The sequence below is a fragment of the Balearica regulorum genome, chromosome 2, assembly GCF_011004875.1.
Source record: "Balearica regulorum gibbericeps isolate bBalReg1 chromosome 2, bBalReg1.pri, whole genome shotgun sequence".
NCBI lineage: Eukaryota > Metazoa > Chordata > Aves > Gruiformes > Gruidae > Balearica > Balearica regulorum.
In genome coordinates this window covers 158,188,550-158,201,089 of record NC_046185.1, presented here as the reverse complement: position 1 = coordinate 158,201,089, position 12,540 = coordinate 158,188,550, and the positions used below count along the sequence as shown (strand labels likewise).

The 12,540-nt window shown below is 41.7% G+C and overlaps 1 protein-coding gene across 7 annotated transcripts in view; it reads left to right on the top strand.

Moving 5' to 3' along the window:
* Positions 1–12,540, top strand: part of DNAJB6 (DnaJ heat shock protein family (Hsp40) member B6) — a 63,311-nt gene that overhangs the window by 31,704 nt on the left and 19,067 nt on the right. The gene's annotated exons all lie outside the window — the stretch shown is intronic.

The window sequence follows — 12,540 nt, the reverse complement described above, 5'->3', positions numbered from 1 at the left end:
CAGTTTTTATCTGTGCACCAGCTTTGAACATCTGGCCTTCACCAAATTCTTTAGGGTGGCTTAGTGTTTATTAAAAAATAAAAAAGCATGGTGTTTTCAAATGATCACTTAATGCCTTCTTGCTGAACACCAACAGCTTTGTACTAACAAATGCGTTGATTATTCAAGACATTGAAAAGATTTGCTCATGTTTATCGTGCGGGAAAACCAAGTCAACTTAACCCAAACCAACAATCTAACAAACCGCTACAACAGAATTCATATTTGCAGCAAAGTTAGTATATCTTAACACTTGTTCCTCTACCATAAATGCTAATTTCATAGAACCACACAAAATAACAGGCAGAAGAAACAAATACGTACTTTGGTTTTGGGGCTATTGAAGTTATGTACCTTTTCAAGTTCTTTGCAGAGTTCCTGTTACTTCAGTGTTGTCATTTTGGTGTAGAAGCACAAACTCCGTTTAGAACGAAACAGTGTTTTCTTGTCAATGCTGTTTTTTTCCTTCCCCATGTATGTTCCTTCTTGATCCAGATAACTAAACAGACAATTTATTTCAAGATCTGGCTTTGTCGTGATGTCTGGAGTTATTAAAAATGTTAATTTATATTTATAGGACACAATGTGCTCCTTTAAGTTATGTAAACTGTAAAAAGTGCTTCAAAATTGGTTAACCAACTCAAATAAAATTAGGACAACCTGGAGCTGAGTTTGAATTCCTTCCTGTGGATACCCATAGGTTTTATGTTAAGCTGCCAAACTTCACACTCTATTTTAATCCCAGGTAATCTTCTTTAACGTTTAAATTACCTAGCTCAAGTTAAGAACACAATTACAATAGCATAGCTGCTAGCAGCAAATGTATACCCACGTGCTTGCTTTAGATCTTACCTGGAAAAGTGCGGTCCTTCTCACAGCGTTCCATACAAACTGTTCACTCCAGGGTTCTGTAATGAAATCTTTTAACACTGTAAATTTGCTGAACATCCAGTGGTTTGTATTGTGCCTCGCTGCCTTCAGATCCCCAAAGCTGATTATTGTCAGAGCTGGACAAAATGCAGCATTAAATGGCAGTGCTGCACTTTCTTTGTAGAAAGAGAAACTGGCAAAACACAAAAACAGACACGAAGAAAGGAGTTGGCAGAAGGCAGAATTCATCAGTAAAGATTTGTACAGTAGTAGTGGATACCCAGACACCAGCATTTGAATAGTCTGGTGGTTGAACTGGATGGATATGTGGGCTTGGTCCAAGTGTACAATTGGACTGGCAGTTCCAGGTGTAAAATATTGTCACCTTCATATACTTGACCTAAGCCTAATAGTCTCTACCTGTTTCAATATGTAGAACACAGGTTTGGTTTTTTTTAAAAACAGTACTGCTCCTTATTCCTACATCCAACTTCATTTTTACACAAAATGAATCCTCATTCTATGTTTAGTGTGGATCCAGTTTAATTTCTTCCTATTATGTATTATATATTTAGACTTTAATTGTGCTGCTGAAACTTACTAGGTTTCTCTGAAAATTTTTATATTGTTCCTTACTAATATGTAAATTACACATATGTACAGAACCTACTTACTGGAAGTAATGGATCATCGAGGGCAGCAAATTTCCTCAAACAAATTTTGGCCAAAATAGCACAAAATACTTACTAGACAAGGTTTTAATTCTAGCAGATGTTAGGCATAAAATGTGCAGTGGGATGAGGTAGCTTTCACAAACAGGTGCTGTTTGATTAAAAGTACCATTTCTTCATACAGGAGGGATTAATTTTGAATGCGCAGGGAGTCACTGTCCAGTTTAATTTGAACTTCCTCCAGCGGTTTGGAAAAACTAGGATGGAGTTTTTGAACCTGCTAAGTCACTTCCTTTCACGCTCTGCCTCAAAGTTCCTTGGTAGAATACAAGAACTTTGTAATGCTTTCTCTGGGTGCAACCTCTTGTTGGTCTCTTGTGCATGGCCGTAATTTCAATGCAATACACCGTAACACAAGTCTTTCTTTAGGTTGCATGGCACCTACCCCTTTCACTTGGCTTTACTGAAGAAGTTTGGGATTTTGCCTTAGAATGCTTCACACTTCAAAATTGCTGAACCTTCTGTAGTTCTCGGTTCTTTGCAATACCTTCTCCACTGGGAATGACAAGCGTTGTTTTGTGGTGTGACAAAGCTGCTCTGTGGAGTAAGCGTATAGAACATTTGTAAGGTGTATACTGTTACCAGCTTGTGGTTAATTGATGGACTGAGTCTTAGAATGCTGAAAACAAGATTGGTAAAGACTTAACCCCCCCATCATCTCTAAACAAGCCTGAGGGTTTTATATCTGTCAGTGTTCGTGTTCGGCTGTCCTGTTTGCTTTCTCCTTCAGGGTACTGGCATTGGGTGTGAGTGGAGTGGGGTTTTGTCTTTTGTATTTAGTTGTGCTTCGGTGTTTCAGGCCATCTCTGGGACAGTCTAGTGATAAAGTTAGATTTTATTTTTGGAAACATGAGTTCTGTTCCTGAATTTTCTTCTGTGTGAAAAGTGAGCCTGTTTCCTACTTTGCCTTAGTATAATCTGTGACTGTACCAGGGTAGTGCTTACCACTCAGATGGCTGCATTGCAAAATGAACGCTACAGCTGTACGATGCTTGTGGTCAGAGAACTGTTCAAAAGCACTAATGAATACTTGAACTCAGTATTAGAATTCCTGTTAACCTTTACATGCGGGATTTAAAAAGTGCTTTTGGAAAACCTTTCTATTTGGTCGTGATTTTTGGATGTCTTAGTATTTAGGCTTATTTTTAAGTCAAGGTAGTTGCAATACAGACATCAGTAATCTCCATTCAGCAGTAACCCGGACTTTGAAACTCTTTTTTAATGTAAGAAAAGGAACCTTGTTTGCACTGTCTGCTCCCTCTGGTCTTGTTTACTTTGGGACTGAATTGTGACTACAAACTTGCTTTATGTAGTACTCAACATAGACAGTTTGGGTTTTCTTGTTGTTACTGCTTCTCTTCAAGTGGTTGCCTTACGTAAAAAGCTTTTTATCTTCCACCCAAAATGCTGAAATGGTCCTTATGTTGTGATAGTGTTGGAATGAAGCAAATTTATTTTGTTACGAACTACACCTTTTGAATTCATCATTATAGTGGGTTTACTGCTTGATCTGCTTTGGTTTTGGAAAAAAATACCTCGACTGGAGTTGGTTGTTGAGTGAAGCGCGCTTCTGAAAAGTTAGAGCCGAGGATGGTTGGTTTATACTCTGCTACATAGCTCATGCATTCACAAAACAGGAAGCCACACTTTTGAGATGCTGCTGTCAGATTAAAAAAGAAAAAAAAAATGCTGTGACCATATGAGCCATAACCCTGATCCTGTGCAAGCTGACTGCTGATTCAAACTCATTGACGCTTGTCTGAAAATTATGTTCTGGCAGAGTTGGCACTGGGTTAGGTGGTATCTTAGGACAGCTGGTAGAAAGTTAATTGAAAACCCCCATGAGCACTATGTCCCCTGTCACATTTGCCGTGTCTAAAATACAGGCAGTGGTTTGGATGTGATAGTACCCAAATCTGAAAGTTCTGAAGTCTTGGTGTGAGGTGGATTGCACTGGTGGCCAAAGTGCTAATTATCTTCCAAGTAAAGGAAGCTAAAAACTTCTGCCTGAGATGTCAGCTTTGAGATGTAATGGTGGGGATTAAAGTGTATTTAATTCAGAAGATAAGTAAAAAGTTTTGTTAGAAGGATGCTATTAGGTAGAATTGTCTCTTTAGTTCTCTGGCTTTTTAAATAATGCCAGCTTAGTGGGTTCATTTTAAAATGACTAAAAATAGATCATTTTTGAGCTTAACTTAAAATTGACAATCAAGAAAATTGATTTTTAGAGGCTTACAGTAATAACTCTTAAAACTTTGCCCTGTATCTTACCCTTTATACTGAATTACAGATGTGAGCTCTTTTCAATGCAGCCAACTTCGAATGAACTTCAAAAAAAAAAAAATAGAAAAAACCCAACCCTGTAGCTGCTAATTTACCAGTGCTCAAAATAAAGCTAAATCCTTTCATACACCTGAATGTTAATTCTGAGAGGGATTAAATACTAACACCTAGTTTATAAAGACTACAGTAAGGATGCTAGTTTTTATGTGGTATAAAAAATGACATGGTACATTGAGGAGGGTTCAATTCCTCCTTTTATTGACTGTTAAAAATCAAATATGAAATCTCCTGCATTGTTTCTTATTTTTAAATTTATTGGAATGAGTTACCAATGAGTGTGGGAGAGGAATCCAGACTGGTCATAGAATGCAGGTTGTGGAACGGACGTTCCTGATGGCCAGAAGAATTATTTTGGCTGTGTCTGTAACAGTTGCTTGAACAGATGCAAAGCAGCAGCTCTGGAATAAGATTCTTCTATCTCAGTTGTAGTCACAAGCTTGATTAAAATGTGGTCCAGGAGAGGAGTTTACCTGGAAAAAGAAATCCTAAGCTTGCAGAGGCTTTGACACAGCTGGTGGAGAAGCTGGGCAGATCCAGCAGTGTTTCAATGTCTCTCCAGAGATACATGCTGTGTCTGTGTTAATCTTTGTAACTGATACATAGAGTAAGATTAACTCGCTTATTTATCACACGTTTGCGTAACTGTCACCATAGCCACCTCTGGAAATCTTTTTTCCTAGGCATGTAGTTGGAGGCTGCCTTCTACTCTGAGCAGCACAAAACCCAGTACAGAAGCTAAATCTGAATTTGCCATCCTCTTGCAATGTTTGTCTTACACAGCAACGGCATACCACGTCTTGCTTTTGTGAAAGGACATATTCTGTAGTATCATTCTCCAGTGAGCTAGACTATGGGTGTTTTAACACTGTTTTGGACTTCCCTATGGAAGTATTTCTGGAGGAAAATGGAGAAAAATCACGTGGCCAAGACTCAGCCTTTCCTTTGGTCGTAGCCGAAGGAAGAGAACCAGGCATTTTGTCTTTGGCTAGGCTTTCGGTACTAATGCTGCCTCTCATCAGAAGGCACTTTGGTACTTTGATTTATGTGGACGTGCCTGTTAAGTAGTCACTCAGACACCTCCCAGAATTAGTCTGATAATCTCGACGTATACATTTCTTACCGCTGGGTGCTTATGGGAAATGCAGTCAGGTCCTTGCCACCAAGCATACTGCGCTTCACTGACGAAAGGGCGTTGTTCAGCTCTTCCATACAAACTGGGAGCTGGATGTTGAGGAGAGCACTAGAGAGCTAGAAGTTCACTTTAAGCTGTTTTGGATGCATCTGGTGTTGCCTGCAAGCGTGAATAATGTTCACGAACCTCTGCCCACAGTCTTTGGGCTCCTGAATTGAGTGCAGAGAGGTAGAAGATTTTTAACTGGGGGAAGATTCACCCTCTGAGTTAGAACAATCACCAAAGCGTTTCTTTCAGTCAATACCCCTAGTGCTACTTCCGTCTTTTCTGGGCTTGGATGTTTTAGCCCCAAGAAGAATGGCAGATCTTGACATCTTTGATAAGCTTCATTGCAATGGAAGTTGCAGGCCATGAGGCCAGTAAGGGAGAAGCAGGAAACCAACACAGCCTGGTTTGTGCTGTTGACAAATTTCAAGGACTTTTTGCCTCATTTGGCCTTTACCTTCCTCATCAGGAAAACCCGATCACGAGTTACCGCAGTGAATGCAGAAGCAGTGGGCATTTGCCCGTGTCTCCTCTTCACCCTGGCTGTTCCCTGCCGGCGCAAGCTCTGTGCTGCTGCAGAGCCTTGGTTCCCTGCCAGCGCCGGCAAGGGAGGTGCTTCTGCAGCCTCAGGCTGGTGTGCCAAATTCCAGTTTGATTCTAAAAAAAATGTGTACGCCACTAAGATAAAACTGTTCATATTAAAGGTCACCTTGTTTGGAAGAAGGGTATAAACATTTGTATAAGGCTAGACAAATTCAGATGCGAAGATAAACATGCAGTTTTAACACATGGGTGATTAACTGTTGGGAGAACCTGCCAAGAGAAGTAGTTTCTCCCAACTTTTAGTGTCTTAAAAGACTAGCTTTCTGAAAAATGTGGTTTAGTGAGAAGTGAATGTTTGGGCTTTACAGAGAAGTAGCGGAAGCCCAGGAGCTTGGGGCACGGATTGAGATGGAACGTAGGGTGCAGTGTTCCTTCAGGCCTTTCTTCATAGTCGGAGTCTTCGCTTCTTCCCTCCCTCCCCTGATGTGTTGACATTAATGCACATGACGTGTTCTCTTACTGTGGTTTGGAGACTTGGGGGTGCTTTCGTGATGGAAGAATTTGAGGGATGGCTGGGGCTGCGCGCAGGGCCGCCTTGTCGAGGAGGCTGGGGAAGCAGGGTAGCTGGGAAGAGAGGAGACAAGGTGTGCGTCTGGGGCACGATGACTCTTGCCGTAAAGCATCCAGTTCGGGATGTGCGGGTGCCGAGAGTGGACTTCATGTGGGAGAAGACATTCTGGATCTGTTAAGGTAAGTAGTTGCTTTATTGTAGTGGACAAACTGGGCGTTTAGTGAGGAGGAGGAACCGGGGCCAGGGCCATGAGGGCTGTCCCAGGGCATTTGGTGTGGAATTTGCGTTGCAGCGAGCCCTTGTGCATCTCCTGTCTTCTCACCGGGGACAGACTGCAGAGCTTGAGAGAGCCTAATTTCAGCTCCTGAGAGAAAGATTAGGAGGTCTTTTATTAATGAATGTAATGTTATGATATTCATTTGGCAAAATGAACTATTAATTTTCTTAAATGTGGGCGTTTTAACGATGTAAAGTTTTTATTTTTAGTACGTGTTAAATCTTACGTGAATAGCAATATGTGTGTTTTGAATGTTGAGTTACTGCGATGAAAAAAGCCTGGCTTTTTGTTCATTGGATCGTCTTTGGCGGTGTGCTAAATGCCTAAGAGTGCAATATGTCAGAAAAATATTTCTACAGGGAACAGCTGGAGAAGCGTCTCCTACAGGGCTTATGTGGGTGAAAAAACTGGCTGGGGACACTTATCTGGGTTTTGTATACACCCAGAGCTGCATTTGTTAATCAAGTTTATTTCTAGGAGAAGCTTGTGGACAGGCAAATGCCTGGAATTATAACTCAGCAGCATTTGGGTCATATAACCATAAAACACAGTTTGGAACAAAGCCAAACATAACCTCTCTTATGGTGAAGTCCTGCTATCTCTGGGTCCTTCCTAATTACCCGGGGAAGGTACCCTGCTTGGAGATTGCTGGAACTCCAGGTGTAAGTCTTAGTTCTACAGTCAAATTAACCGTATTTTGAGATCTAAATGTTCGGCTCTTAAAATAGCTTTTGCGCAGTCTCCTTTCTATACAGATGATAAAAGCTGTGAGGCTTTTGCCTTGCAGCGGAGTCAGAGCAGCACAGCTTCACCAGGACGGACACAGCTGCAGCGACAAGGAAACTTGTTAACGGAAAAGCAAACAAGCGTACGTGCCGTACTGCTCTGCCCTTTGCTGCCTTAAAAGAAGTGTTGGACAGAAATCTGTCTGTAGTTGGCAAATTATATAGCCAGGGTACACCTTGTATGTGTTGACTGTTTGTTAGCAGAAAATCACTTCAAGACTAGTTATTTTTAAATGCCTCAGAGCTTAAGTTGGGAAGGAAAAAAGAATTATATCTTTTTTTAAACCATATTTTCCAAAGAGCTTCAAAATTTTTAAGTCACATCCCATGTGGAACCTATTTCAGAGTTAGGAAATACAATTCTGTTCACTGTACAACTCGTGTCCCTTGTTACATGACTGGGAGAGACATCACCACGTGTTCTTGGGTGAAACACAGCAATTTCTCTAGAGAATCAGGTAGAAAATGACAGAGTAGATGATAGTTTTTACCACTGCTGAGTAAAGAGAAAATCATGTGTACTTTTCTATGCATATTCGTATTTTTGAGATGTCAATGCCAGTGGCTACTCTAGGGTGTATAACTTGCGGTATCTATTGCAGGGGAGGCTGTCTAAACCATTCCCAATCCCAGGTTGGATGGGGCTTTGGGCAACCTGGTCCAGTGGAGGGTGTCCCTGCCCATGGCAGGGGGTTGGAACTAGGTGGTCGAGGTCCCTTCCAACCCAAACCATTCTGTGATTCTATGACTTTTGATCCATCTTGAAGGTATTAGCCCAAAAGAATTGGAAGGTAGTCCTGTTTGAAAGGTTAAAAGAAAACAGTAATTTGTCCTGAATCCTACCCATAGCGGTTTTGTAGCCATTAGTAATTTCTTTATTAACAAATACAACCTGTCTTGAAAAGTGTCATAGAACAGGAGGTGAATTTTAAGTGCTTTCTAATGCAGTGAATAATCGAGAGGATGCTTCTTGCAGTAACTCCTTAAAACAAGAAGCCTAACTCGAGGAAATAAAACATTTTTCTACAAAGACACAGGTGTTTAAGCCTCCCTGCTCTTGATGAACAAAAAAGAGTAATTGATTACTCTTACATGGTTTCCACTCCTCCCTCTGTTCTAGCACTTGCTCTGAGATCACGTGTGCACTTTGCTCCCGAAATGTTTATAGAAGGAGATGACTACATCCCTGGTAACCCTTTTCATAGCATAAATCACGAAGCTGAGCGCATGCCCATGCTGTGTGCTCTGTTGCAGGGGAGGTGCTCGTTGTCCTGGACAGAATAGTTTCCAATAGTGGAAAACCTTTTTTTTTTTTTTTTTTTTTTTTAAACGAGAGCAGTTTGAGGGGGATTTTGCCTTACACCTCCCAGCTTCTCCTGAAGGCAGCAGCCGACCCTTCGTTCACAGCAGGCTCCAGATTCAGCAAACCATTGTGGTTTTGGGTGTGGCAGGAAAATTCCCCAAATTATCGGCGTCTCCGGGGGTTGCCTGTAAGTGGCACAGAGCCAAGCTAGCCGCTTGATGTACAGCTTTAACATAGGTTAGGTGGTATAGGTGGTATATTGCTAACAGAGGTCAGAACCTCTCCAGTTTTCTATTTTTTGTGGCAGTTCTGGTTAATCTTCCCTTAAAATGTAGGCCCTCCAGATTTTCAGTTGAAATTGTGATAAAGCTGGACACTGAGGTCCTAAATGAACTGTCATCAATGTCCAGTATATTAGTGTTACAACAGCGTGGTTTTATTTATCGGTTTATCTTCTCAATAGTAGTATATTTGATGGCTTCTGCCAACAGACCCCACCATCTGGAAGGTGAAATGACTCCATTGTCTGCTGAAATTTTGTCTCCAGTCCACCACTCAGTCTTGACTTAGCAACTTTTTCTTTAGAAAAAAGTTAATTCCTTTATTCAGTATTTTTTAAAATTACTGTAAAAGGAGATTGTTTCTACAGAGATACCAGGTTGTATCCAATACCAAGAGTTCAGGCCAGAATTGTAAGTGGAAAGTGATGAAATGTTCTCAAAGTGCAAAGTCTGGGACTTTTTATGTCAGTCACTGACTTGCATGATAACAAATGTGGTCTTATCTGCTGTGCATCTGTTCTAGGTTTCCTTTCGATATCACAGTGCTGACTGCAGGATGTTTTCAACCCCGCGAGGGGAGCAATAATGATCTTACAAGGCCCAGGAGAAATGCTGTAGCGTAAACAAAGTTTGACATCTTCAAACTTAGTAGAACTCTTAGCAAGTGTTTCTGAGAAGGTTTTGAGTTAGCTGGTGTTGAAGAGGGAGGTGGATTAGCTTTACTGGCACTTTGGTCTGCCAGTAGTACAAATTCGTCTTTGTATTTAAACAGTTTGAACCTCTGCGGTTTTGATGAAATGTTTTTAAAGTTTTTCAAATATTTATACCATGGTATAATGAGTCTGCTGACAAATAGTCACTTAAATATTTAAAAAAGCCTTCATTGCCATTACAGAATTAAAGGAGATGTATGTCTGTACACCAGGTGATTTTGAGCAGAAGCTCATTAGAGTAACTTCAGGTGTTGCGTTTTTGTGATGTCCTGCAGTTTCAGTGGGCGCATCCCTTCCATGGGTGCATCCACCGAGGGCCAGCGGCCGTTCAGGTGCTCTTTGCTCCCATCTGGCGTGTGGTGCGCTCCAACTTCTCTGCCTTTGTGGTACCTCTTAAACACTGGTCCCCCCCATTTTCGCTTTGGCCCCAGAGGTTGTGGTTGGAAAGGGTTGTTATTGTCCTTGGTGCTTCATCCCATGGATCTGGGAGGTGTGTTAAAACAAGGAGAAGGTGGGATGGTGCTGCTGCAGCAACGTAGGAGAGGAACGGCCAGGTATCTCCAGGCATGGGCAGCTCTGGGGTGGCCTTCCCAGGAGATACCTGGCCGTGTTGAGTTCACAAGCGGGTACTAATGTTGCTGTTCAAACTCTCCGTTTCCAAAACTCACCAAGCTCTCTTGGTAAAACGTTCCCTGTTCCCACTGGATCTCTGTAGATGGAGCGTATAAACTGACTGACAATACTGTTGCCAGGCACAAAAGATAATTGTAAGTATTGTTATTGTTGGGTCATAGTCATGTTTTTGGTTTGGTGTTTGGTGGGTTTTTTTTTTAATTGAGAAAATCTTAATTTCTGTGCTCTCCATTTATTGGTTATTTTGGTCAGAACTTCAGTTTGAGTGGTATACACAGAGCAATTTCTTTATGTGTGTGTAAATATATGTATGTATGTATAAGCGTGTGAGTATATGTTTGCGTGTATGAACATTTAGTTATTGATAGGTCTTGGATTTGAAAAATTACTTGTATTCCTGAACTACGGGGGGGTTTAAGGCACAGGCTGAAGAGCTTGACTATGAGTGGGGGAAAAAAAGATCGTTTAGAAACTTTGAGAGTTCCCTGATGGATTGGAGATGCCGAACTACAGAAAGTGGTACAGCTTGGGAGGTGTAGGCTCCTAATTAAATTGCAGTATTTGATCAAAATTAGTACTGAACATCAACTTCAAACGCTGTTTTTTTCAAATTCAGACTCCTCATTAGCATGTCAATGTTATCGAACAGAACATCAGCTAACAGCTTAGCGCTCATGTTGTCAGGAAGATGTCAAAAATAGGACTGGGTTTTGTGATGAAGGTTCATAAAACCTACTGAGCTGTCAGAAGAGACCTGCTGCTACTCCGAGCACGTGTCACGTGCGGGGTCAATTAAAAGATGGAGGTCTTTGTCCCTGGAGCTCTGCGAATCAGGGATGTGCGCAGGCACTGGGGGCTGGGATTTGCTTGCCCTAGTCCTCGTAATGCAGGAACGGATGAGGAATGAACGGCGCGTTGCGGCGTGTATCTGGAGAGAGCAGATATGTCTTCCTTTTTTGTAATTAATATGTGAAACCCCTAGTGTCGTATTTAAGGCTCAGGGTAGAAGGGAGAATATTTTTGAAATGATTCACCTGAAAAGATGAGAGCTTACAAACCGAGCACGGGCAGTGCAGTATAAAACATGGAGTTTGCTCTTGCTGTCTTGTGTCTGTGAGATTTCAACAGCGCTAATAGCCATTTGATGAAAATATAAACTTGGTGATTTTGTACTTTTGCCAAATTACTATGGAAGTGTTGACGAAACAGCTGGGGAAGTCATCTCATTTTTCTGAAGTCACTCATGAGATTCTTTTCTTTTTAAATTTAACAGCATGGCTTTTTGCTTTATATATAATTTTTTTCTCTTACGGTAATCTGGATTTGCTGTACATGAAGGTTTTGAAGACTAATTTAAAGCTGATAATGGAAAAATATGCAACGAAACTATAATTTGCAGATTCAGGCTTGCTTAGAACTGCTCTGGAGTTACTCCTTTTAGTGAGGGCAACTAATGGAAATAAAAAGTGTCGTCTTGATACTTTACAACTCTTAAAAACTACTGAGTTAAAGGTGTGTTCCTTCGGAAAGTAGAAGAGGACTTTTCCTCTGCTTGCTGTCTGAAGAGTTTTCTAATCAGAAGCCCATTTTTCTTGACCTGGTGGTGGTAACTCCTAGGAGGGTTGAATGCACAAAGCAAAGTTTTGTCTTTCGGGGCAGCGAAAGGGCTGTTTCGTCCGGCACCGGGAGGTTTTGGAGTGCAAGTGTGAGAGGCACGAAGGTCCATGGGGCTCTGCTCGGGCACAAGGAGAGAGGAAATGCCGGTGGAAGGTGTCTGGGAGCGCGATGGAGGAACTGGCCAGGCTGCGTGTAGTTGCGCTGTGGATTTTTTTGTTTGTTGATTTGTTTTCCTCTTGTAATGAGTAAATAGCATCTTAAGGGATGGCTCTCTTTTTTTCTCAATAGGATTTTGTTTTGCACTTCAAATCCAATTTCAAAGCGAAACGTGCGCTGCAAGGCTTCCTCGTGGTAGAGAGAAAACCTGCAGGCATTTTTGCCTGAGGTTGAAATATAGGTGAGATGAAAAGAACCTCTGAGTATTGAACCCATTTTGATGTCAGTGATGCCAATTTTGGAGGAAGAGGGGCCATGTAAGAGAGGGAGACAGTTACTGGGACCTGAGCCCCGTTGCGTAGGGAGTGTGTTGAGGAGAGAAGCCCCAAGGGTAGGAGCCCCTGGTGCAACTTTTTGAGGGGGTCTGACTGACAGCACTGCAAAGTAGTGGCATACAACGTGGCTTGCAGGAAACGATGGTAGAGATCTGACATGACCCTG